Raw genomic sequence first — 25,542 nt, 5'->3', positions numbered from 1 at the left:
CTACTGCTATCTTTCAGAGATATATTCCTAGGCTTGATGGAACAAATTACAGAGTATGGAAGATTCAGATGGAGACTCATCTAAGATGTATTGGTAAGGAAATTTGGGAGCTCACAGAGAATGGTGTTACACTTTATAATTTGACATCTTGCAATCCTCCTATGGAAAACTTGGATAAGGAGCTTGAGAATGATTGTAGAGCAAGAGAAGCCCTCTTGTGTGCACTTTCATATCAACAAATAATGGGATTAACTGACAAATCATCAGCAAAGTCTATATGGGACAAGTTGGGGACTCTTAATGAAGGTGAACCTACTGTTAAGATTGCTAAACTTGATGGTTATCAAGTGAGATATGAAAAATTGAAGATGGAAGAAGATGAAAGGATTATAGCATTCATGGAAAGGGTAAATGAAATTGTTATGGGAATTCAATGTTGTGGTGGAACTCTGAGTGAAGTTGAAATAGTTTCTAAAGTTTTGAGAGCTTTTCCACTGTCTTATAAAATGAAGGCTACTGCAATTAATGAATTGAGAATAATGGCTAATACTTCTGTCAATAGAGATACTTTGGTTGGGAAATTATCTTCTTTTGAGCTTGAATAATTTGGACCTTCTGGAGCTGTGAAATTTGAACCTTCTTTTCATGCATCCACATCATCAACCAACAAGCAAGATTGGAAAGATTTGTATGCAAAGGAATTGGATGATATGAAGAGAGAAAATGAAGAATTCGAGCAACTTGAAGCCCTATTTGCTAGAAGAGTACCTAAAGATCCAGTAGGAAGTAAGTATGAAGGAAAAGCACCCTTTAAATGTTTGTCATGTAATAAGATAGGTCATTTTGCATCTAGATGTCCTGAAAGGAATTCAAGATTTGAAGAGAGAGCTAGAAGATATTTTAAGCCTAGCCCTAGATATTAGAACAAGTATAAGTACATGAAAAACATAGATAAATCATGCTACATTGCAGATGAGGAAGGTGTGACTGATTCTAATGATGAACCGACACAAGACTCTGCTAGTGGTTCTGAAAATGGAAAGGAATGGGCATTCTTGGCTCTCAAGGAAGATGTTCCAGCACTGGAAGAGAATGTACCTGAAGAGAAGGCCGTGGCTGCTAAATTTGAAGATAAGGATGAATGGGTAATTGACAGTGGATGTTCACATCATATGACTGGAGATAAAAGGTAGTTTCTATCTTTGCAAGAATTTGATGGTGGTCTAGTTAGATCTGGAGATGACAAAGCATGTATGATCAAAGGAAAAGGAACTATATCATTAGATGGTAAGCACAATACTGATAATGTTTATTATATTGAAGGTTTAAGGCATAATCATTTGAGGACAATTGGTGGATAAGGGATTTCAATTACAATTCAAGGATGGAAAGTGAAAAATCATTAATAGATCTAGATTGGAGATTGCAACTGGTACTCAGACAAAAGGTAATATATTTCATTTGAATTCCATTGAGAAGACATGTTTGATTGCACAAATTGATGAGAGTTGGCTATGGCATAAAAGGCTATGTCATGTGAATTTTGATTGCATGGTAAAGATCGGTTCAAATAAGGCAGTTAGAGATATACCTAAGATTGTGAAGCCCTATAATCTAGTATGTAAAGAATGTCAAATGAGAAAATAGGCCAGAACCTCTTTTAAGAGTATACAAGATAAATCTAATAATGTTCTTGATCTTATTCATACTAATCTATGTGGCCCTGCTAGAGTTAAAAGTTTTCAAGGTGATAGATATTTTATGCTAATCATTGATGATTATTCTAGAATGATGCGGGTTAAGAAATCTGAGGCTTTTGAAAAGTTTAAAATTTTAAAGCTAAAGTTGAAACTAAGAAAAGATTTAAGATTAAATGTTTAAGGTCAGATCATGGTGGAGAATTCACATCCAGTGAGTTTAATAACTTTTGTGAGAAGCATGGCATAAGGAGACAATTTTCCGCTCCTTGGACACCTCAGCAAAATGGAGTTATGGAAAGGAAGAACATAACTATCTTGGATGCTGCTAGAACCATGATGATGGAAGCTAATCTACCTCATATCTACTAGAGAGAAGCAGTGAGCACAATAGTTTATACATTCAACATAGTACATATCAAAGGAGAAACTGGTAAGACACCTTATGAATTATGGTTTGGCAATACACCTATATAGTTAAGTATTTTAGAATCTTTGGTAGTAAATGTTATATCAGGAGAGATGATTTCATTGGAAAATTTGATCCTAGATGTTATGAAGGAATATTTCTTGGTTATTCTAATGAAAGCAAGGCATATAGATGTTATAACAAGAGATTGCAGAGAATTGTGGAGAGTGCTAATGTCAAGGTGGATGAGTTGAATAAAAGTCAAATCAGAGTTTATGAGCAAGAACCGATAGTGGAAATGATCATAACTGAACTGGTAACACCTTTACCAAAACAAAATATTGAACCGGTTACTCCGATAGTATCATAAAATTCAATAGTAACTAAAGAACAGGAAAGAGGAACAAAGAATCAGAAGACTCTTAGGTATGTAAGGATGAATCATTCAGAAGATCAGATCATTGGGGATACGAACAATGGAGTAATGACAAGAAGGAGATTGGCAACTAATGAGGTATGTTTAATTTGTCAAGTTGAATCGGTATCAGTAATTGAAGCATGTAAAGATAAATGTTGGATGAAAGCTATGAAAGAAGAATTAGATCAAATAGAGAAGAATAACACATGGACTTTGGTTCCCCAGCCTAAAAATAAGAATGTTATTGGAATTAAATGGGTTTTTAGGAATAAATTAAATGAAGATGGACAAGTTGTAAGGAATAAAGCTAGATTAGTTTGTAAAGGATATTCTTAGAAGGAAGGAATTGATTATGGTGAAACTTTTGCACTTGTAGCTAGGATTGAAGCTGTAAGATTATTTCTTGCCTATGTTGCACATAAAAACTACAAGGATATCAGATGGATGTTAAGTGTGCCTTTTTGAATGGGGGTCTTGATGAGGAAGTTTATATTGATAAACCTTATGGTTTTTCACTTTTAGATGATAAAAACATGGTTTGCAGGTTAAGGAAAGCCTTATATGGATTGAAACAGGCACCTAGAGCTTGGTATGCAAGGTTAGATAAATATCTTTTGAAGCTTGGTTTCAGTAAAGGTAATGCTGATAGTAATCTATATTATAGAGTCATTGATGATGATATACTGATTATTGAGGTTTTTGTTGATGACATCATTTTTGTAGGTGAAGATAAGTTGTGCATGGAATTTTCTAAAAATATGGAGAAAGAATTTGAAATGTCTATGATTGGGGAAATGAAATTTTTCTTAGGTTTGCAGATTACTCAGACTAATAAAGGTATTTTCATCTGTCAAACTAAGTATGCTAGGGAATTGTTGAAGAAATTTGGTATAGAAGACTCTAAACCGGTAAGTACTCCTATGGTTACAAGTGAGAAATTGACAAGGAAAGATTAAACTGCACCGATAAATCCTACTAGATACAAGTCTATGATTGGAGGTCTGCTATATTTGAATCAAACTAGGCATGATATAATGAATATTGTTTGCATTCCATCAAGATATCAAAGTGATCCTAGAGAAAATCATGAGAGTGCGGTGAAAAGAATATTTAGATACTTACAAGCTACATCTGAATATGGTTTATGGTACCCTAAGGATGATGAATTTACATTATGTGCATATACAGATGTAGATTGGGCAGGTGATGTTGATGACCAAAAAAGTACTTTCGATGGAACTTTCTTTCTTGGAAAGAAACTTATTTCATGGATCAACAAGAAATAATCATGTACTTCTTTATCTACTGCTGAAGCTGTGTATGTTGACGCTGCTACTAACTGTACACTATTGGCAATTTAGCATTATAACAGACAATGAAGGATTGTTGACATTTCAATAAAGGATATTGAGAAGGTTGTTGATGATTATGGATATAACTGATTAAGGATGTTTACTGTCTTGATATTATTATTTTGTCATTGATGTCAAGAAATTGATTTTCTAATTCAGTATGATGTTGCCATATCTTGAGAAATATGATTTGAAGAGTATAAAGATGTCGGTAAAAGACACAGGAAAGATTATGATGAATAAGGGGATGAATAAGGTATTCAATGGGCAACTATTACCGAGTCAGACAATGATGAGATCATGATGTTTAGATTGTTTTAACATCATATATATTTTGTAAATTGTAAGGTTAATACTATACTATGTTATCAAGCAAAGAACCTAGTCGGTAAACCCTAAGGAACCTAGTCAGTAAACCCTAAGGTTATCGCTATCGGTTAATGAAGGCGGAATGTCTACCGAGTGAATTTTAGTATTTACCGAGTTGTAACCGAGCTATAATAGAATACATTAAATGGTTACATGCATTATTTAATGAAGGAAGGTGATGAGTTGGAACTGATTAAATGATTGGTATGTCGTAAATAAAGTTTGTTAAGAATCTATGGCAATGGAAGATCGACATGAAGATCTACAACATAGATTGAACCGCAATACCCTAGCACAAGTTCCAAGGTGGGGTAAAACATTTTCAGATCGAAAGATGCATTGAACCTGGACAAGATTGAAGATCTGATGGCTATGATTGATCATGGGAAATTTGATCAAGGAGATTAAGTGGTTAGCTAATTGTTTATAAATAGGGAACTGTTGATAAACAATGCATGTGGGAAAGTGTATGCATAGGGATGCTACATAGTGATTACCGAGCACATAAGCTTGAAGACCTGTTTGAATAACAGAGTATAGAAGCCCAGTAGATGGACAAGATTAGTTCTATGTCTAGATTGTATTGAACAAATAAGAATCTGATTTAGCATTTTAGATGTGAAGTTACAGATAGATTTTATTACTGTTATTTTGTGAAAGTGACAGAAAATCTCTTAACCGAGTGGACTTAACAGTCTTATTTGTAAAACCCTCTAGCAAGGTGACATTCTGATTGAGTGTTTGAAATCCTTTAACAAGGTCACTTCTAACAAGGTGAAGATCCTAACAGATCTGAGGGAAATCCCTTAACCGGGTCACATCTAGCAATGTGTTTGTAATCTTTAATAGGATTTGCTTTTAATCGAGCATACTCTAGAGTAGTATATTTCTTAGTGGGTCCAAAATCCCATAGTGGTTTTTCCCTATTTGGGTTTCCATGTTAAATCTGGTGTTATGAGGTTTATGATGTTTATATGCTTTTGAGTTTGCATGTTTAACAGTTTTGGTTATATTACTAAAGTATATGTTACCGAGGTTGAATCTGATGTTTTTATGAAAGATTAAGTTTGTATGATTCACCCCCCCCCTCTCATCTTGTTGGCTATTGGATCTATACTTACATTTAGTATTAGAACTATCAATTGGTATCAGAGCTTTGGACTCCAGAAGAAAAGTTTAAAGGCACTTGAGTTAAAGATCCAAAGATGTATAAGAGGGATGCACCGAAGCTGAACAAGTCAAGTTTCTCTACATGGCAGAAAAGAATGAAGCTGCATCTATCAGGAGTTGGAGAATATGCTGTATGCTATCTGGAGAATGATTTTGTTACACTGAGCACCTATCCACTGACAATGGAAGAGATAAAGGCAAAGCAAGAACATATTCAAGCAATGATTGAAATAACATCTGCATTGACCGATTCAGAGTTTAATGACCTAGAAGGCTGCAATGATGCAAAGGCAATGTGGGATAAGCTCATATCAGTATATGAAGGAGATGAACATGTTCAAAGAGGAAAAGTAGATAGTCTAAGAGGACAACTTGAATCCATGAGGATGAATGAAGCTGAGAACATAACTCAGTACAATACAAGACTAAAAGAGATTTTCAATCAAATCAAAGGAGTAGGTGGAACTATTGAAGAAAAGGATATAACAAGTAAGTTGTTAAGAACCCTTCTACTAGCTTATGCAATCCAAGTCTCTGCAATCAATGAATTGAGGTTTCTACCTAATATGCCAGTTTCTTTAGATGCTACTATTGGTAAGCTACATGTATTTGAGTTAAGTAACTTTGATAACAGTGGATCTTCAGTAAATAAAGTTGAATATGCATTTAGTTATTTTCATCTTGATGAATCTAATGATTACAATAAAAGAAAGTATAAGTACTCTGAAGGAGATCACAGTGGAGCAAGTGAAAGATTTCATAAGAAAATGGAAGAAGTACACAAACTGTATGAGGAAATCAGAAAGCAAGAAGAGTTTGAAGCACTATTAGCCAAGAGGTTATTGAGAGGAAAAGGTAAGTATAAAGGAAAACTACCTTTGAAATGTTTCAATTGTGATAAAATAGGACATATGGCTTCTAACTATCCTGACAAAGATTCTACTGAAAAGAGAGATTACCGAGATGACAGATAGAAAGATAATCATTACAGAGGACACTGAGACTTTAGAAGAAGAGATAGAAAGACATGTTTAATAGCCGATGAGGAATCCAATGATGATAAATCAGATGACACTGATATAGAGGAAGTAGTTTATGTGGCTATCAAAGATGGATCAGATGAAGAAAAGTATGAAGAAAAAGCCCTAATATCTCACATAAACACTAATGATTATTGGATCATAGATAGTGGATGCTCACATCATATGATAGGAGATAAACACAAATTTGTTATATTAGAAGATTATGATGGAGGCTATGTTAGATTTGGTAATGATGCACCATGTCCGGTGAAAGGTAAAGGATCTATAACACTTCTTGACAATGCTAAATGTAATGATGATTATTGGGTTGAAGGTTTGAAATACAATTTGTTGAGTGTAGCACAGCTAAACAACATAGGTTACCGAATAGAATTTCAGAAAGGAATTGTCAAAGTTCATGACAAGAATGGAAAGTTAGCTGCTACCAGGACACAAACAAAAGGTAATACATTTCATCTTGACTCAACTTGGAATAAATGTCTTTATGCAAAGATAGATGATACTTGGTTATGGCATAAAAGGTTTTGTCATGTAAATTTTGATAATCCGATCAAAATAAGTAAGAAGCACAGAGTAAGAGGTCTATCGAGTCTTGAAAAACCTAAGAATGCTATGTGTCGAGGATGCCAGATGGGTAAGATGACAAGATCAAGCTTTACAAGTAAGTCTTACACTTCTAAGGGAATTTTAGATCTTGTGCACACTGATCTTTATGGTCCTATGAAAGTTCAAAGTTATTATGGTGATAAATATTTCATATTATTTGTGGATGACTATTCAAGGATGATGTCAGTAATGTTTTTAAAAGAAAAATCAAAAGCTTTTCAAATGTTTAAATGGTACAAGGCAAGAGTTGAAAATGAAACAAGAAGACAACTGAAATGTCTTAGATCAGATAGAGGAGGAGAGTTCACATCTAACGAATTCAACTTATTCTGCAATGATCATGGTATTAAAAGACAAGTCTCTGCACTGAGAACTCCACAGTAGAATGGAATAGCTGAGAGAAGAAATAGATCTATTGTGGATTGTACTAGAACATTGACGATTGAAAAGAAAGTGCCACAAACATTTTGGAGAGAAGCAATAAGCACAACAATTTACACCCCGAACTGAGTACAATTGAAGAAAGGTACTTTGAAGACACCATATGAAATCTGGTATGATAAGAAACCTAATGTAAGTTATTTTAAAATCTTTAGAAGTAGATGCTATGTTCACAAAGATGATAGAAATGGCAAGTTTGATCAGAAAAGTGAAGAAGGAACATTTCTAGGTTATTCTTCTAGAAGCAAAGCATTTAAATGTCTGATCAAATCATCTAACAAAATAGTAGAAAGTGCAAATGTGAAAATTGATGAATTTGCAGAAAGAAATGATGAAGGAAATTCCAAAGAACTAGAAGACTATGATGAATTTGTCTATGTTCAACTGACAAGTCTTACCGAGAAAACTATTGAAGAAAATGAAGAGAATATCCAGTTACCGAGTGATGAAGAAGATCATACAGAGCCTACCGAGCCTATATTAGCCAAGTATGTTAGAAGACATCATGCACCAAGTCAGATTATAGGAGATAAGGATGATCCAGTGATGACAAGGAACAAACTGAGACATAACACAAGTTTGATATTTGAATTTGAACCGAGAATAGTGAAAGAGGCATTTAACAGTGAAGATTGGATAAATGCTATGATAGAAGAGATTGATCAAATCAAGAAGAATGACACATGGACACTAATCCCAAGACTGAAGGACAAAAATGTAATCGATACAAAGTGGATTTTCAGAAACAAGCTAAATGAAAAAGGAGAGGTCATTAGAAACAAAGCAAGACTAGTTTGCAAAGGTTATGCTCAAGAAGAAGGAATTGATTATGGTGAAACTTTTGCACCTGTTGCTAGACTTGAAGGAGTAAGAACATTGTTGGCATATGCTGCTTTAAAAAACTTCAAGATATATCAAATGGATGTCAAATCTACATTTCTGAATGGAATATTAGAAGAAGAAGTTTTAATTGAACAACCTGAAGGATTTGTTGAAGACAAGAATAAAGATCAAGTATGTAAATTGAACAAAGCTTTATATGGTTTGAAACAAGCACCTAGAGCATGGTTTGAAAGATTGCACTCTTATTTGATTAAGATTGGTTTTATAAGGACAAGTGAGAACAACAATATGTACATGAAGAATGATAAAAATGGAATACTGATCTCAGCCATATTTGTTGATGATATTATATTTTATGGAAATGACTCTTTATGCAAGAACTTTGGAAATGAAATGAGCAAAGAATTTGAGATGTCATTAATCGGTGAGATAAAGTATTTTATAGGTTTACAAATACTGCAAATGAAAAATGAGATTTTCATTACTCAATCCAAGTACATAAAGGAAATCTTGAAGAAATTTGGAATGGAGGATTCAAAACCAGTAAGTACTCCTATGACTACCAACTGTAAATTATCAAAGAATGATGAATCTGCATCTGTTGATAAGACACTTTACTAATCCATGATTGAAAAGCTACAATATGTTGTTCACGGTAGACTAGACATAGCACATGTAGTAGGTATAGTTGCAAGATTCTCTGCAGATCCTAAGGAAATGCACATGACAACAATCAAAAGAATTTTTAGATACTTGAAAGGCACTGAAGATTATGGCTTAGTATATTAGGAAGGAAATGATTTTGATTTAAAAGTTTATACTGATGTTGATTGGGCAGGCAACATTGATGATAGAAAAAGCACAAGTGGAGGAGCTTTCTTTTTAGGAGAAAGACTAGTGAGTTGGCTTAGCAAGAAACAAGGATGTGTTTCACAGTCAATAGAAGAAGCTGAATACGTTGCTGCAACATTGAATTGTACCAACATTGCATGGATCAAACAACTGTTGGAAGGTATAAATGAGAAAGTTACCAAGCCTATAACTATATTCTGTGACAATACTAGTGCCATTAACATTTCAAAAAATCTTGTTATGCACTCTAAGACAAAGCACATCTCTATCAAATATCATTATCTTAGAGAAGAAGCTCAAGAGAAGAAAGTGGTGTTGGAATATGTTAGCACAAAGGAACAAATAGCAAATATCTTCACCAAACCACTACCAAGAGACACTTTTGAATATCTCAGAAGTAAGTTAGGGGTCCTACCCCTATCTTCTACTCATTGACCGAGTTCGGTGAAAGCATCAATCCGATGACTCTATCGAATATCTTTTAGGAGTTGATGCTGATTTACACACTTTAGGAGATTTTCTAAAGGTGTACAAGATACCATATAGGGAACAGAAATTGAAGACAAAATGCTCTGACCGAGACTGAATTGACACATTACAACAGGAATTCACTTCATACAGGAAGAAATTATGTTTTAAGTTCTTTACTTTTTGGCATTGTTGTCAAAGGGGGAGAAAATTGAGAAAGGGGAGAAGACTGAAGATTGGAAAGAAGACTGAAAAAAGAGGAGAAGTCTAAAGTATGGGGGAGAAGTCTGATGATAGCAAGAGAGCATTTTAGCATTTCAGAATCACAACAATCCGAATCTTTTAAGGTCAAATCAATTGGTTTTGCCATCAATGCCAAAGGGGGATATTGTTGGCAATTTAGCATTATAACAGACAATGAAGGATTGTTGACATTTCAATAAAGGATATTGAGAAGGTTGTTGATGATTATGGATATAACTGATTAAGGATGTTTACTGTCTTGATATTATTATTTTGTCATTGACGTCAAGAAATTGATTTTCTAATTCAGTATGATGTTGCTATATCTTGAGAAATATGATTTGAAGAGTATAAAGATGTCGGTAAAAGACACAAGAAAGATTATGATGAATAAGGGGATGAATAAGGTATTCAATGGGCAACTATTACCGAGTCAGACAATGATGAGATCATGCTGTTTAGATTGTTTTAACATCATACATATGTTGTAAATTGTAAGGTTAATACTATACTATGTTATCAAGCAAAGAACCTAGTCAGTAAACCCTAAGGAACCTAGTCGGTAAACCCTAAGGTTATCGCTATCGGTTAATGAAGGCGGAATGTCTACCGAGTGAAGTTTAGTATTTACCGAGTTGTAACCGAGCTATAACAGAATACATTAAATGGTTACATGCATTATTTAATGAAGGAAGGTGATGAGATGGAACTGATTAAATGATTGGTATGCCATAAATAAAGTTTGTTAAGAATCTATGGCAATGGAAGATCGGCATGAAGATATACAACACAAATTGAACCATAATACCTTGGCACAAGTTCCAAGGTAGGGTAAAACATTTTCAAATCGAAAGATACATTGAACCTAGACAAGATTGAAGATCTGATGGCTATGATTGATCATGGGAAATGTGATCAAGGAGATTAAGCAGTTAGCTAATTATTTATAAATAGGGAACTGTTGATAAACAATGCATGCAGGCAAGTGTATGCACAAGGATGCTACATAGTGATTACCGAGCACAAAAGCTTGAAGACCTGTTTGAATAACAAAGTATAGAAGCCTAGCAGATGGACAAGATTAGTTCTATGTCTAGATTGTATTGAACAAATAAGAATCTTCTTTAGCATTTTAGATGTGAAATTGCAGATAGATTTTATTATTGTTATTTTGTGAAAGTGACAGAAAATCTCTTAACCAAGTGGACTTAATAGTCTTATTTGTAAAACCCTCTAGCAAGGTGACATTCTGATTGAGTGTTTGAAATCCTTTAACAAGGTCACTTCTAACAAGGTGAAGATCCTAACAGATCTAAGGGAAATCCCTTAATCGCGTCACATCTAGCAATGTGTTTGTAATCTTTAACAGGATTTGCTTTTAATTGAGCATACTCTAGAAGAGTATATTTCTTAGTGGGTCCAAAATCCCATAGTGGTTTTTCCCTATTTGGGTTTGCACGTTAAATCTGGTGTTATGAGGTTTATGATGTTTATATGCTTTTGAGTTTGCATGTTTAAAAATTTTGGTTATATTATTGAAGTATATGTTACCGAGGTTGAATACGATGTTTTTATGAAATATTAAGTTTGTATGATTCACCCCCCCTCTCATCTTGTTGGCTATTGGATCTGTACTTACATTTAGTATCAAAACTATCATACACAAGTTCTATGGATGAAGCAAATGTTGAAGGACATAAGAGTGCATTGCATCGGACCGATAGTTATTCACTGTGATAACTCTGTTGCTATAGACATATCAAAGAATTCAGTATTTCACTCTAAGACAAAGCACATATATATCAAGTATAACTTTTTGAAGGAGAAGGTGGAAGAAAATGAAGCTAGATTGGTTTATGTGAACACTAAAGAGAAGATTGTAGACATTTTCACTAAACCTTTTCCTAAACAATCATTTGAGTATCTCAGAGACAGATTAGGGATTTCTGCCCCTCCAACAAAGAACTAGTTGATGTTATTTTGCATCAGTCCAGTATGTCTATCAGAGATATTATTCATTTCGGATTGATGTGGAGATGCTACTACTCAGAGGGAGTAGTTAGCCTTGTAATTCAGTGGTTTATGTTTTTGCTTTGATATTTTTGTCAGATTTCTAGCATTCATGTCAAAGGGGGAGAGATATTCATGTGAAAAACTTAAGGGATATATACATTAGGGGGAGAAAATTTTAGAACTTAATTGTGATATCATTTACAGGGAGAATATGGATCAGAACTTCATTGCTATATTTTGTGTGGGAGATTTGTTTGGCATTTCTTGGCACTTGGATGTTTTTCACATCTAGTGTTGTCATCACTGCCAAAGGGGGAGATTGTTGGCCATTTGGAGAAATTGATTATGTGTTTCATTGATGTTTTGTCATTGATGTCAACACTACCTGTTTTGGTTGGTTTATCGGTATCCTTCTAGTCTCGGTAATTTGTGTGGTTTATGGTTGGATTAGATCATGATGATCCAGTATGCTCTGGTATGTTTTGGCTTATGGAATTGGCTTATTCATGCTACTTAGATTCATGTTCAGTCAGTTGGTTTTGATTTGGTGATCAAATGCTATCTTGTATGCTAGTAAGCTTGGTTTGTTGATCTGGTGAGGGTTTCACGGGAAGAGATTTGTTGAAGATCTTTGATGATATGCATAAGTGGTGTTGGTGCAGCTTCTAGTAGAGATTCATGATGCTGATGGTGATCATGTTCGAGACTTGGTTGATTGGGATTATTTATTTAGTGTGTGTGGACCTAAATTGAGTCCCGGTTTATCTAGGTTATGGACCGGCTTAATGTAACGTGTTGATTGGACTTCTCGATGTGTTTCCAGGATGTCTTATGAGTGGGATATTATTTGTTTGGTCTCAGGCTGACATGTTTTGTAATTATGTAATTGCTTTATTGTCTGGTGGCTGACCTTATTGTTTGTGGTTGAGGGTTTGTGTATATATGATGTAAGATCCCATTGTAGATCATATGTAAGGGATATGGATGAATAGGAGTGAATAATGTAATAATCATTCATGTAGAGGATTTGGTCGATCATTGGTGATCGAGTTGGGTTTATGTAAGAGGATTTAGTCCTCTCGTATTGAGCTTAACCGAAACTGTATTCAGGCATAGGAGATGCTATCATTGCAGTTCATTCTCTCTTCTAGATTGTAGTTTGGATCTTTATGTAGTTAGTGAGAATCCTTTTGTAATGAGCAGTCTGCTCTAAGCTAATGGCCTTCTTGCAAGTGCAGGCCCCTCATTTGTAATCACATACTTATTGCAGAAGTATTATCTGACTGTGGGTAGACTTCCCACCGTACTTTTTCCCTTTACCAAGTTTTCCACGTACAAATCTTGGTGTCATGTGGATGGTATTTATTCTCTGATTATTTATTGTGCTTAATTGGTTTGTCTGCTATTTTGGCAATTGGTTTATGCATTTTGGTATTGATCTTTTAGGTTCCGGTATTAAATTTTTAATTGCTTAAGGTTCTGGTAATCTGGTGACAACTGATTCACCCCCCCTCTCAGTTGTCTTCCAGTTATTTGAACTGTCTAACATATCTACCAGGTACAATCCACACTCCCTGAACCATGAAATGTAGGGATTTTTGGTCTCTAAAACAAAAGGTGTTTAGTGGGGGAACTTCCGTGGTTCTTGGTGTCTACCCATGCGTCGACAACTCATTTAAGAACCCACTCCTAATCCCCAAAGAGGATTTTTAATGCATCCAACACAAGTATGAATACTAGGGAGAACCATCGGTGTAGATACACGTCACCAAGTCATTGCAGCTTTCGCCTAATGTATTAATTTATATAGTAGGCAGAAGAAGTATCGCTTGGGTCGAACTCTCTCACTTGGCCTTATGGGCTACCTGGGAGATAGGCCCTCCCACCTAAAAAAATATGATAACAATTTCTCTTACACCCAAGGTCCAATGAAAGATGAGGGGAGAGGATAGTTTTGATATCACCTCTAGGGTTATAAACATAAAGAATGCAAAGCACACCAAAACACTTCAAACAAGTTCTTTAATCCCAAATAAAAAAGATGTGACCCTAATTAGACTAGAAATCCAAAGACACACACCTAGATTACCCCTACAACAAATGGTTAGTAGTTTTGATAGATTACCCCCACTTGCAAGAACACAAGTTAGATTAATTTTAGAAATCCAAATCCAAATGCAAAAAAGGGGCATTTGATAATACGTTTTTTTTCTTTTCAAGACAGCTACACCACTTGTTAGTTCTAAGCAAGGGGTTAGGCCAAAAAAACTAGATTTGAAAAACTCTAAAATCAAAAACAAAAATGAAAACTGAAAAATCAATAACGTAGTGATACCAGACTCAGACATGAAAACAGAACGCAAACGCGAAAATCCTGAACATAGACACGAAAATCCTGAACGCAGACATGAAAAGACTGATCTTGAAACCTGCAAAGAAAAGATCAAAAACAAAAACGTGCAAAGAAGAGACACCGATACGATTTCTTGCCATAGACGTGGAAAGATTGAATGCATACGCAAAAAGAAAAGTCGTAGACGCGCAATAAGAAAAGTAACAAAAGTGCAATAATTTGAAATCACCGTAGATGTGCAATAATACAGTTTTCGATCACAGACGCAAAAAGAAAAATTGCAGAGATGCAATAATTCAAAATCATCACTGATCCGACCTTGAACTTAATAAAAAACTAAATCTGCCAATAAAATGTTAGAAATAAAAAGGATAAGAGTCCCACCGGGCATGCAAAAATGTATATGGTGAAAAATGATGATGACAAAACTATTGCAAAACCTCAAATTTCCAACCACAACAAACCCTAGTCCTACAATAAAACATTCACCATACACCAATGAAGATACCTAAGAACATGTAAATCAACAAACTGAATAATAATACCATTCACATGCAAGTAGGGTTTTAATCTCCATTGTCTCCTATCTCCATTAATCGTGTTTAATATATTTTCTCTCAAATTTTGTATGTGTACAAGAGCTCAACAAAGAACAGATTGTGGCTATGAAATCACTTGATTGCAAGAAGGCTTGATAGTCGCATTAGGTGTTAGAAAGAGAGAAACAATCCTCTTATATAGAAGATGCTTTAGAAAATGGAGGGATACAATTAAGAGGTGAAAGAAATAAATGGTCGGCTAAGATTAAAGGGTAGGTAGAAGAAATAATAAAATAATGAAGAGGGTAGGTAAAAGAAAATTAAGAAATAAATGATGTGTCATAGAGGAAAAAGCTAATGAATTAATTAATTAAATAAATATTTATCTAATTAATAGAGGAAGTGGGAGCAATTAAATAAATAAAATATTTATTTAATTTAGGGAAAGAGATAATTTAAATAAATAAAAATATTTATTTAAATGAGGAAAGGCTTAGAAAAGGTTAAATGAATTAATTAAATAAATACAGATTTATTTAATTAATATAAGACATGATAAATTAAATAAATATAAATATTTATTTAATTAAATAGGACAATTTTAGGTGTCTACAGAAGGAATTATCCATGATTAGATCTTTTGTTGGAATGTTCAATTTGGATACGAAGTCAAATGCCACATTTTCTTGGCTTATCAACAATTATTATGTCAACTTCTTGCAGTACAATAGTCATCTTATAAGTTTGCCACTAATCAGTGGTTTGTTCATCAAATAAATAATTACATTGTATGGTTAGTATAAACATAAACAAGACAACCAGTAACATAGTTATAGTGTCGTAAATTGTACTCCTTAAATTAATGAGTACAATTTCACACTCTCCTAGCACTCATTTTAGTTTTCTCACTCATGTATGCATTATAGGACCTTTTATAGCATTAAATTAATCTTTAACTCAAGAATATGAGTCATTTTTTATGTTAAAACTTCAACACAATATTATTTGGACTGTTATTTTAAGTGTGCCCTTTATCTTATATCATTTTAAATCTATATGGGTCCTATCCTATTTTAAATTTCAAAGTACCTTTCCTCACACTTAAATGTTATCAATCCTAATATAAATTACAGATCTAATATCAGGGCCATATTATCTCACATCCATTAATGTTCAAGCCTATTTTGTCAGGATTGTGGCTTAGCCACATAGTCTAACACTTTTTGGCTGAAATTTTGGGAGAGTAAAGTGTCAACCTTGGCAGTTCAAGATCTATCCTTGAAGTTAGTATATGACCATTTTAAGTTGGCCTTTTATCAACTAAAAGTTAGAAATTCATATATAAGCAAGCTAGCTTTCCTTATTTGGCAAGCATTAAGAAGTAATTTGAAGTACAATCCTTATGATGAGAAATATCTACCTTAAGTGAAGTTGTAGGTCTACACATTCAAGAAAAAATACCAATAACAAGTCTTCATCAACATTTTATTCATGAACTAATTATTGTCTTGTACCTCTCTCTAAAGGGTTTGGTATTGTAGACACCTAAGTTTGATTAATTTAATTAATTGAATTTACCTATCCTAAATGCTCTTAAATTAAATAATTATGTATTATTTAATTAATTAGTGTTCCCTCCTTCTAGCTAATTAATTTTGTTAGTTGTGCTATATTCCTCCTTTAATTAATTAATTGATAATCATAAATCAATTAATTAATTAAATTTGATCCCTTCCTCTATTAAATAATTCAAATGCATAGTTTGACTATTTATTTCATTTTTTGTCCTTTCCTCTTAATATCCCTTATGGAATTAATTAATTAAGTTAATTTTATTTCCCCACAAGTCTTCTAACTTTAACCCTCATCTAACTCTTCATCGAACTTAACCCATTAACTAACCTTGGGTTTTAGTCATCCTTTTATTCCTTCCAACCTCTTTCCCACCCCATATGGGTGTATTCCTAAATATCCTAATATTTGGAAATGAATACTTTTATTCCTTCCAACCTCTTTTCCACACGATATGTGTGTATTCCTAAATATCCTAATTAATATTTGGCAATGAATCATTTTATTTCTTCCAACCTCTTTCCCACTCCATATGTGTGTATTCCCGAATATCCTAATATTTGAAAATATCTTAATATTTGGAAATATCCTAATATTTGGAAATGAATCTTGTTATTTGGGTGTCTCTCTCTCAAATAGGCATGTGTCCTCAAAGACACTTGTCATTCTTTTCCATGACGCTTGCCTTTCTCAAGGACAATTGTCATTTCCATCTATGACATTTTCTCTTCTCGAGGACAAGTATCTCATTTTCATGACTCTTCTTCTCCCAACTTGGCCTATTTAATCCCCTCATTTTCCTTCACAATCCATCCACTTTCATTTCTCATATTTTTATAATGCCCTTTTGAATCCTCATCTTACATCCATTTTACATACACTTTCATTTCTCATATTGTTATAATGCCCTTTTTAATCCTCATCTTACATCAGTTTTTGCATCCACTTTCATGCTTTCATTACTCACATTGATTCACTTTACATCCAATTTAGCTTAGTTTTTTGCATATCCAACCATCATGGAGCACATTCAAGCACCCTTGGATGCGTAGATCAAGCACACATCCAATCAAAGGACCATCAAATTGAAGGGTTATTGGTTTTCATTTTAATTGCTTAATTTTTATTTAATCTAATTTACCTTCTTAAGCATCCTTATCTTGAGTGTTTGATTGATTTCTGTTTTTCTTAGATTGTTAACTTAGTATTTCAATCATTTTATTTGCACACATTTTCATTCACACAGGTATGATTTCATGTGATTCTCGCATTTCTACAATTTACCTTCAAATCTATGTTTCATCATTGAGCTACGTGATTCATGCATTCTTGAGTTAATTCATGCATCACATTTGATCATTTCATTTAGGGTTTACTCTAAAGATACTTGAGTAGGACTCTTATTTATGTTTATGCATTTAGGTGTTGGCAAATTCGAGGAATTGATTATGTGTTGCATTGATGTTTTGTCATTGATGGCAACACCAGTTGTTTTGGTTGTTTATCGGTTTCCGATAGGTTTCGGTAGAGCGGTTGGATTATGATATTGATCTGGTATGCTTTGGTTTGTGGAATTGGTTTAGATTTGTCATTCATGCTATTCAGATGTGTATCACGATCAGTTGGTTCGGGATTTGATGACTTAGGAGCTATCATTTGTTCTAGTAAGCCTTTCGGTCACCGGTAAGGGTTTTACTGGTAGAGATTTGTTGAAGATATTTTGATGCACTTGATAAGTGATGTTGGTGCGACTTCTAGATGGATTTTGGGATGATGTTGGTTATCTTGTTTGTGTTCCTATTGATCGGTGATGTTGCATTTAGGACTGGACCTAATGCTATCTTATTCCACTAGGTTATGGACCGGTTTATGTAACGTGTTGGTGGATGATCCCGATGTGTTACCAATTGGATCTATTGATTGGATTATGTTGTTTTAGTCTTAGGCCAACTTGGTTGATCATTGGATTGCGAGTTTATATTATAAATTTATTGTATTATATTTTAGGTGGCCGACCTAATTGTTTAGGTCTCGGGCTGGTATAAATATGATGTAATATCTCTTTGTAGATTGTGGGTTTTTAGGATTGTGTAGGGGAAAAAGTGAGACTAAGTATGGAAACCATAATCCCACTCTCATATATACTCACAAAACACGAAAGAGCCTAGGGAGGTGACACACTTCAGCCTACTTCTTGTGTGGAAGAGAGAGCCAAGGATCACCTTTTAGGTTTTCTATTCCCTTGTTGTAAATGATAGAGAGGATCCCTTGTTGTAAATGATAGAGAGGAGTGATTAAAAAATGCAATCTAACCTAGAATGCAAGTAAGCAAGCAAACCCTAATCTGGAAATACAGATCAAAGGACAACTGATACACTGCTGAAAAGTATAGATTATGAGGAAAAATCAGAGGTGCACCTATGTCTAAAATCTAAGTAGAAATATCCTGGACTAGGGTGCCACACCATTGTCCTGATTCTGCAAGTCTGGAGCTACAACTAACAAGGTGAATTCTATAGCCTACAAGACACTGTTCTGCCAAATCCTTCTGACAGAGGGAAAGACCAAGGTGTCATGCCCCTATCCTAGGTAGGACCAAGGCGTCACACCCTTGTCCTAGGTAGGACTAGGATGCCATGCCCCTGTCCTTGTGGTTTCTAGTGAAATATGCGCTCAAGAACTGTCTCAGTGCACTCCTCCAGTCTTGAAACTTTTGGCGATGCTCGGATCCGAACTTGTATCTGAATCTACAAAATAGGGTTTTGGGTGGGTATATAGGGTTTTGCCTTAGTCAAGCCCCTGTGTTTGTGATTTCCACCTCCACAAATAGTCGATAATGTACTAAAAATGTGTGTTCAAGAACCTTGTGTGTGTGCAAGATCCTAAAATGAAAGCAAACAATCTAGAGCAACCCTAAAGAGTAACCCTAATTGCTTATAATTGACAAAGTAAGTGCTCTAAATCCATGATGCAAAGTGATATAAAGCATGAATATGAATCAAAATGAATCTTATACAAAAACATGAAACCATACCCAATCCCAAGGGAGAGGTACAAGCCAATCTTCAGTCGGTGATCTCCTATTGTTCTCCTACATCTTCAAAAGCCCCCAATTGATGAAATAATGATTTATGAATGTTTGATGGACAAATGTTGAATGTTGTTTGAGACTTAAAAGATCTAATCTTTCACTACAAAGAAGGCTCTTTATGCCCCAAAAAATCTCTTAGATTCTTCCAAGAAGACCCTTTCAAATGAAGAAAGAGAGCTCTTAAGTATGAAACCCTAGATCTTAATTTCATCTTTAGAATGACATAGGATTTGAATTCCCCACAAATATTTTGGGGTTAAGTTTTATTATATCATAGGATTATGCTCCCAAAATTTTGGGAAAAAAGTCACAGACCATTTCCATTCCCGCCATGGTCCAACCAACTTTTCACCAAATTTTTGGGGTTGTTAGATATGATGATAGTAGAGGGCATCCCAAAGTCACAGCTAATTTCGAGATGTTTTGATATGCGAAATTGGGTCTTAAATGTCAAAATAAGATATAATTAGGGTTTATGATTAAATGATTCATTGGAGGAATAAGATGAAAAGGGACACGCTTAGGGTAAAGGGCCCAACTTTATACTATGTAAAGTGATGAAACATGACTTTAGATTTAATTAAATGCTTAAAGGAAAATTAGAGATGAAAGATGTAAGACACACTAAGGTGGGTGTTAACCTAAGTGTGAAATTGTACCACCTTAGCAAAGGTTTAAAATTTACGACACTACATTTAGCCCCCACTTTAGTGGTCATATGACACTATGTGCATATGCAAGATAAAGTACAGAAAAGTAAACATCATTTGAAAAATGATATATCCATAAGTTGTCGGATGAAACCCCCAACGATATCTGTAGTACACAATTAGGATCCGCACTGTACAAAACCAAATGTTAGATCATAAAATCACCTAATTCTTACTAAAGGAAGGTGATGAAATATGCGAGTATCTATATGCCCGCCTATTTCGGCTTGCTAATTAGTGAGATGAAACAAGGTATCATGTTTACCACATCGAATTGTGATAAATATTTTAATGAAGCAAGTTATCAACAAGGATGGATTGTTCATCCAAGAACATTATGGAACTAATATAGAGTGAGAGGGCGAACTCACGATTCCAACGCCACCAACGGTGTGAGAATCAAAGCTCCCTAGCTCAAGATATGAGAATTTGAAGGAAAAGTGCAGAAATTAGGGTTTTTATCTTAAAATCATAAAATGAAAAAGTGCATAACTCATAAATATGAAAGTGACACCTTCATTTGTCACTTTTTTACTTTTCCACGCTATTCACTATAGAGGACACCACTTATTAGCCATCATGCCTCGACACCAACCTGAGCAACCTACATGGATGGAGATCCTACGCCAGTCCGTACTCATTGACCAACCACTCGACGAGATGAGTTGACCTTCCATTGACTCCCTTTGACTCGGGAACCTAAGGGTCCTAGGGTGCCCTGGTCCTCCTAGGGAACCTTGGTGCCACCTAGGCACCCTGGTCCCAGTAGGGTGCCCTGGTCCCTGTCTAGGGCGACCAATGGTGACACGGGATCACACAATTGAATGTTAGAATAGATAGAATGAATGTTTTTATTAGAAGATGATGATGATGATTACTAATGATATAATGTTTCACTTTTGCAGATGCTATTGTACATCCATGAGCATACTGTCGGGCTTACCTTCTGAAGCCTTTAGGAGAAGATCCTGAGGCTGACACCGGGGGAGAGGGAGTTGTTGTGCATGGTGGGCTTATGGTATGCGATGACTATGTCGGTCATCAGATTCCATTTTGCGATTCTTATGGCATTGATGGAGAGGTGGAATGAAGACAACCTGACATTCCTATTTCCTGTGGGGGAGATGATGGTCATCCTCAAGGATGTATACCGCATCTTGCACCTTCCCATCAGGGGGGAGACTGTGAGATATCGATCCAATCACATTGAGGAGGATTATAGGAGAGAGTAGGTATATGATGTAGGGAGAGTGATGCTTAGTGAGATGAGAGGTTGTATCAAGGTCAGCTAGATCCTACACCTGACCAACGAGGTTCCATTACTAAGGTGGCTAATGATAGCTACCATCGCATTGCCTGTGTGCCCTAATGGGTGTGGCACACACATGTACAGAGGCCTCATGTACACTATCTGAGCAATGGAGAGACACAAGAGAGTATACTCTTAGGGTCAGAGCATGCTTGCACATCTCTATCATGACATTGGGGAGTATTTATTTGGATAGGGATATAGCCTGATGACATGCACACTACTACAGGTGTGGATTTGTGAGCACATCAACTATACTAGGCCTATTGGAGTCCCTATAGACTTAGTCCCAAAGCAGCCTCAGGTATTGCGATTTGGTGATCTCCTACATTGGAGATTGAGCTTAGAGAGATTGACAACAAGTGGAGTCATATGGAGACCCTACCTTAGGATGTACATGTGGGTAGGGGTACATAGGCATATGTTTTGCATGAAGAGGAACCATCTACTAGAGGGATGGTACAACCACATAGTCGTTCCCTTCTACTTTGACCAAGTTCAGCGACAGTTTAGGTTCAAGCAGTGTGTTCCTACTAATGTGCCTATGTACATCTATCATTCTTGCGTGATGCCGAAGCCCAAATCCATTCCTAGGCCCACTAGTAACGAGACCAACATCACAGATTTAGACAAGTCCGATCGAGATGTTGCGACAAATTAGAGAGACGATGTGGGCGCACACTGATGGTTCATCACATGGTGGGGGAGGACATATCCTGGGGCCATCTTCCTAGCAAATTTCTCTAGAGGTAACCCTGGACCATGGAGATAGAAAGGCGATGGAGGAGGACCCAATACATCTGACGAGGGCTCAGATGATCAGGTTGATGATGCAAGAGAGAAGGAGGTAGGTGGAGACAAAGATGATTCTGATACTAGAGAGGGAGATTAGGATGGAGAGGATGAGGATGAGGATGAGGATGAGGATGAGGATGAGGATGAGGATGAGGAGGATGAGGAGGAAGAGGAGGAAGAGGAGTAGGATGAGGAGGATAAGGAGGAGGATGAATCGGATGCAATTCCTCAGCACTCCAGGGATGACACCATAGTACTAGATCCACCGAGCATCCCATTGCAGGCAGAGAAGGACCCTTTTAGGGGTCCTGATTCTAGTCCCCATCAATCCATACCCACTGTACAGAGATAGTACGAGCACAGAGAGCCTTAGCGGGTCCCAGTCTAAGACAATCTCTATCCACAATCCCTACTGGCGAGAGGGAGATCCAGGTAAGGAGTTTAATTTATGTATCTTATTAGATTTTATTTGATGATATAAAATGTTACTGATGAAAATCTCTTCCTTTTCCCTATAGGTATTGTCCAGGAGTGGCGCTCTCTCATTTAGATTGCAGTGACATACCTCATCATGACCACAAACATTCCTAGTTCCTCACATATAGCACATAGATCACAGAGTGTAGGATGCCATGAGGATCTATTCACCCCCTTCAGATGGAGATGAAGGTCCTACAAGAGAGATTACAACAGATAGAGTGCAATCTATCTGCATCACAGATAAAGGTTGCCACATATCATGAGATTATGATGGAGAGGGATCGTAGGAGCTCCTCGCAGAGTCACTTACGGTTTGTATCTCAATACACACCCATGGGCCCACCTCCACGGCTAGATCAGGAGGGGACATCTAGTCACCATCCTCCAGCTACTAGTCCCAGGGATAGGAGATGATCTTATTATGTCATGAGATATTTTTGTTGATGTACATGTTATAACACTTATGGATATGTATTGATTTATGCTCATCAAACATGTTATTTTAATACTTAAACAATGTATGCATTTCTTTAGATCAAACATGTATGTCTAATTTAATTTCCATATGATTGATTTATCAATGCTTCATGATTAAATTGATACATGTGTGATTTAATTAAATAACTAAGTATTTAATTAAATGCTACTTTGTTGATGTAGAAGAGAAATGTGTTAAGCTTAAGAACTATATGACTAATGTGATTTAATTAACTCTAATTAAACACAACATGATATAATCCAACTTAACACATAGTAAATTGTATAATATGCTAGCACATATAAAATGTAAATCTTTTACAATTTACATAAATAAATCCAAGATAAACAATAAAGTAAAGAAACATGCTTGTCAATAATGAATTAATGTAGACTAAACAATACAACATCATTTAATCCTACCTACTTTAATGAAGGTATGCTAACACATTATCCAATTTTGAAGAAAGAAAAGGTACAAAGAGAGAGAAGATAAACTAGAAAGAGAGAAAGAGGGAGAGAATGAAAGAGAAAGAGGCTAGGAAAAGTATCTACGAAGGTGCATAGCATTTATGGGTTCCTTGAGAGGCGTACCTTCCACATCTACTATCCTGTAAGCACCTGATCCATAGCTTTCAATAACGATGTATGGTCCAAGCCAATCAGGGCTGAATTTTCCTTTCTCCTCGGGTGAAGCATTCACGTTATGCTGATTCTCATAAAGCACTAGATCACCTACCGAGAAGGAAAGTTGAATAACTTTATCATTGTAGCTCCTTTGAAAAGTTTTATGATATTCTTGAATATGATCGAGATCATTTATACGTTGTTCATCAAGCATTTCAAGTTGTTGAAGTCTTTGTTCTCTATAAGAATCATCATCCATTATACCCCTAAGAGAAACTCTCAAAGAAGGAATTTCTAACTCCAAAGGCATAATGGCATCAACACCATAAACAATATTATAAGGAGTACAACCCGTAGCAACATGTACACTTATCTGATAGGCCCAAAGAGCATAGGTTAATTGAGTATGTCAATCCTTACCATGTGTGTTCACCGTATTTCAAAGAATTTGTTCAATTATCCTATTCGAAGACTCAACTTGACCATTTGATTGAGGGTAATAAGGTGTAGAAAATTTATGTTGAATATGATATTTCTCGAGAAACTTCTTCACATCCTTATTTTTAAATGACGTTCCATTATCCGAAACTAAGGTGAAAGGTATTCCAAATTGGGAAATAATGTTTTCCAAAATGAATTGACAAATTAATTCAGTGGTAGTGGATCAAAGAGGAACAACTTCCACCCAGAGATTACTTTAGTGGCAAATATTCGCCAATGGAAAATTTTTCACATCGACGACCTGGGAAATGGCAAATATTTTGTATCGACTGGAGGTGGCCATGTCGCCAGAACATTATCAATTTCCATCAAAGTCACGGCCTGATCGCCATATGTTTTATGCAATTAAATGTTTCTATGCGATGATTTTGCCAATACAATATATGGTGGACACATAGTAAATTTAATTTTTTCGCCTAAACTCTCTGAGGTTGCCTTAATATATGACCATAATTCACCTATAGGCATGTGAAGATTTGTTAGCCAGGAGGACCCAATTCACCTGACATCTTGCCGACGCGTGTCTCCAGTCATCCCAACTTTTGCCAACTATATTGTATTTGCCAATTATTTGGATGACCTATAATCGCCTCAAAAATTACATAAGTCATATTTGGATGACCTATAATCGCCTCGAAAATTGCATGTCTTGTTATAGTTACGTGAGATTCGCCAAATATTTGTATACCATATAAAATTCCCATGGAATTTGCCATATAAGGATTGGTATAAATACATGAAAAGATTAGATCTTTCTCAACACAATCTGGTGGGTTCTAGGCTTTGAATTCTAATCAATAGTGAAGTTTCAGACCAAGGAAAATCATTGTTGTTGACTGCATTGGCGACTGCTAGTGAACTAAAGGTGAGCGATCATATTTTTGAAGTGTTATAATATTATTCTAAATTTATCTATATTTGTTTGCATTGTTGAGTTCATTTTTACTCAGTGGTGACCCGTCAATGCCAAGTAGTCAGGACTCAAGGGGGACATTCAGACCCCAGACATCTAGATTGTAGGTCATAGGGCCAATGAAACATATATTATACATTATAGCCTATTATTGCTTCTTCAACAAATTGATATTTTTTTGGCAGCCTTTATTTTGTTGGAGATGTCGAGCAGGAAGAGGGGTAGGAAACCTGAATGTGGGGAAGGCCATG

Source organism: Cryptomeria japonica, chromosome 11 (assembly GCF_030272615.1).
Source record: "Cryptomeria japonica chromosome 11, Sugi_1.0, whole genome shotgun sequence".
NCBI lineage: Eukaryota > Viridiplantae > Streptophyta > Pinopsida > Cupressales > Cupressaceae > Cryptomeria > Cryptomeria japonica.
The sequence above is the reverse complement of the archived record's forward strand: the minus strand, read 5'-3'. Positions refer to the sequence as shown.